Source organism: Rhagoletis pomonella, unplaced genomic scaffold (assembly GCF_013731165.1).
Source record: "Rhagoletis pomonella isolate Grant_MI unplaced genomic scaffold, Rhpom_1.0 Rhpom_scaffold_00115, whole genome shotgun sequence".
Lineage (NCBI taxonomy): Eukaryota > Metazoa > Arthropoda > Insecta > Diptera > Tephritidae > Rhagoletis > Rhagoletis pomonella.
In genome coordinates, this window is record NW_023458669.1 from 108,541 (window position 1) to 112,201 (window position 3,661).

The window sequence follows — 3,661 nt, forward strand, 5'->3', positions numbered from 1 at the left end:
ATCCAATGATGATGTCGACTTTTCGTCGCCTCGCTTCAGCTATGGTCTCACGCAGCATTAGTGGAGGTGGTTCCACCTCGTCCTCATGCGCCATGTATGCGATAACCGTCACAATGTCCTCATTGCTGAAACTAGGTAAAATTAGTGCTTTGAATTCGTTTCTGATGAGCAAACAGGATCTTGGTCTACCGGCTTGTCTCTGCACCATCAGCTTAAACTTAGGCTAGAAGCCTTTCTTCCTCCACCCTGTCATAAAACTGTCCGATACTGATGACGGATCCCACGGTTGAGAGAGCATCCCCAGCACTTTCAGCTTCTGACTTTGCTGATTCTACCTCCATGCTCATGGGGGTTTCCTCCGCCTCGGGCTGGCCTATCGTCCATATAAAGAGATCAAAAGTGGTATTACCCTGCAAAAATCGCGACTACTCCATGCATGCGTGTAAAGAGTAATCCCTAAGGACTAAGGAGTACTCCAAAATTAACCACAATTCATATAAAAAATATGGTCCAATTAACATTGTGATGTCCTAGGGCAGGACCATATACTCCATCCCTGCATTACATCAGAGTAGCACAAAACTACCCAACATATTTAGAATGGCATTGTTGTTATATTTTTTCGTTTGTACACGCTTTTGTTCTTCACTTCTCAAATGCTTTTTCAAAATTAATAAAAACCAAGACAAAAATTAAAAATTACATGTTGCCTCTGACGGCATTCGACCCCGAACATGCTGGGAGCTAAGAACTAACAGCGAGCATCTCTACACGTTCAGCTACAGCCAGACATGCAAATGTGCTTTCAAATGCTCAACTTCAATCACGTTTCGTTAAAACACGAGCAGTTATCGGATAACAAACAATAAGCTGGCGCAGAGACACGAGTTGGTCCGCTACAGCATGACAGAATACTTCAATTTACCACAAATAGACTACATGGTCCAACGATTTTTGCAGGGTTACTTACGCTTGCAGAAACTGGTTTATGCTTGCTCACACTTGACCCGAACGATGAGAGTCAAGGAGGGAAAGTATTTGCGCGGCGATCGGATGTCTTGTTAGGCCATTTAAATGGAATTGCGCAGAAGTTTAATACATATATATACCAGAGAGCTGCATGGATACACTCAAAATACATTTTAAGTCACTCCCTTTCTTTTCACATCTGCACACACTCGCGCCCATTTATTTCCAACATAACGTGCGATAGCATTGACAAAACATTGTCAATTGAGGGAGTAATTCACCCTTTCAAGTGCTCGATTCAAATATCAAGTGCTTGATTGGAAAAACAAGTGCATGCCATAACTGTAAATTTTGTAAAGACAATTTTTGTAAATTTTATTGGTTTTCTAACTGCATATTATAATGCACTAATATCAACTGATTAAGGGCATCATAATTTGACAAAAGGTGGCATCTTTTGTCAGAAATAACATTTCCAGCAGAAGAAACAACTCTTTCTGACGATGTGCTACTTGAAGGAGTGGCTATTACTCTACGACTGAGTTTATGCAGCAGCGGCATTTCGCATCTGTGTACCTCCCACCAATTAATTATATCGAAGTCCGTATGAAAATATACCTAAATATTTTCATATCGCCGCAGCTCTGCAGTAGCTTTATGAGTTCTGCTCACAAAGGTAGGATGTTAAAGAAGACCAGAAAACAACTCAAAGTTATCTGAAGGTAACAAAGGTGTGTCCCCAATTTGTGGTTCTTTTGTACTGTCAGAATTCTCAGTTAACGTTCTCATAATTTGTAAACATTTGTCTCTTGAGTACCTTTGCTCAGATTCGGTAAAGTTCTTGATCTCTTTTGCTGGGTATAGAAAAGCGCAATTTTGTGCAAATCTGTTAAGTTGTCAACAGCAACTGTTTTTAAATAACAAAGCAACTTATTTTCCAAGTCTATTATAAAGCCGATGTCTTCTGAGGTATGCATTTCTTTTGCAGACTAGTAGTTATATAAATGTAAGGTGGATAATTAAATACTTTAGTAAAACTAATATATTTAAAAAAATAATTCATCATAAATCCATTTTTTTTTTAAATTATCGTATTCTCTACTAATTGTTTGAAGTCAATGAGTGTCATTCGATTGCTTGACTTGCTTTTCATAACAGCGTCTTTCACTCGCTTGACTTGATTTGGAAAGAGTATATCAATGCCATATTTAGAATCAAATGAGTACAATGCAGCTAAACATTGATTTCAAAACTAACTATGAATCTCACTGTTTGTACGATGTTTCTCACTACCCTTATACAGTTCACAGCAATGAGTTCATACTATTTAGATGGAAATGAGTAAACTCATGCTGTTGTCTGATATATACATACATTTTTAAATGTTATTTAAGAATAACTCAAAAGTTATATCTTTATATAAATACATTTATATATTATTATTATATTATACCCCTTATTGGGGGGTGTAGAGCAGGTCGCCTCCGCGTGGTGCACCCTGGGTAATGCCAAATGGCCTGCGGCCTTCACGGCCTCTAAACCTGAACGGCAACGACCTTGGCTTCGTCCTCTGACTATGATTGTGAAAAACGTTTTGGATTTGTTGCTCCCTGAGCTGGTGGTTGTGGTATTCTACCACCTGAGTATGTTGAGGTTACACTCAGCAGAAATGGCTGGTGGGCTAATGTTGTAACTGCCCCCGTCCCGTTAAAACCCTGGCAGGCCTCAGAGTACGTTCCAACTCCCGTCGCCGTTAAGTTGGTGGTGTAGGTACGATTGAGATGACTCCCGTTTTTGCGCTGGTCGGCTCTGAATTCATGACCCCATAAGGTATCGATCGTATTCCTGGGGGGTCCTTAACGGGAAGTCTTTCGGGAGGCAATAGCGCGTCGGAACCGACGCACGTAACTGTTTCTGGGGGCAGGTGCTGTCACAACAGGGAGAGCAGGAGTGCTGGAACCGGCTTCGCGTGGGTCTTTAGGCAGGGGGCAGGGGTGAGTGAGCGGTTAAGGGGGGTGCTTGACGGAATCGCCAGCACCAGTTCGGGCTCCTCACCTATGGTTTTTACGCAGGGGGCAGGGGTGAGTGAGCGGTTAAGGGGGTGCTTCACGGAATCGCCAGCACCAGTTCGGGCTCCTTACCTAGGTTTCCTGGTGCGTCCTCGAGGGCTCCCCAAAAGCAGCCTCCTGGAAAGCCCAAACGGCAGGCTTCGTCGGGTCGCAAGGCAGACGCATGGCAACCAAGATTTTGGCACGCTACGGTGGTCAGGATGTTTCTCAGCTGTCTGAGAAGCATGCTAAAACGCTCGAGTGGGCCAAAGGGGTGCTACGTGGTCTGGATGGCGGTTCAAAGGGTCCGACCAAAGGAGATGCGAGTGCATCTCTGCAGCTCCTAAGAGACAGAGGTCTCAAGAGGTCTCCGGGGCAAAGAGACCTAGAACTGGGGGTGCACCTGCCCTGTTTAGCGAAATCGCTAAGCAGGCGGGATCAATTACCCTGGGGGACATTGATAGAAGCAGGGAGGATGGCGCCATATCCAGGGATAACTGGAGGCGCGTGGCAACAGCCATCTCCTCTGTCTTCTTAAGGGTGGTTAGAGGAAGCTCTGGACCACCTCCAAGATGCGAGGATGCTGGATGGCATCACGGCATCCATAAGATGATTGTTTGCGCCGACGAACGGTCGGCGTCAAT

The 3,661-nt window shown here is 44.0% G+C and overlaps 1 protein-coding gene across 1 annotated transcript in view; it reads left to right on the top strand.

Moving 5' to 3' along the window:
• The window catches only part of LOC118750029 (40S ribosomal protein S11-like), an 8,432-nt gene that overhangs the window by 3,271 nt on the left and 1,500 nt on the right, over window positions 1-3,661 (top strand). The gene's annotated exons all lie outside the window — the stretch shown is intronic.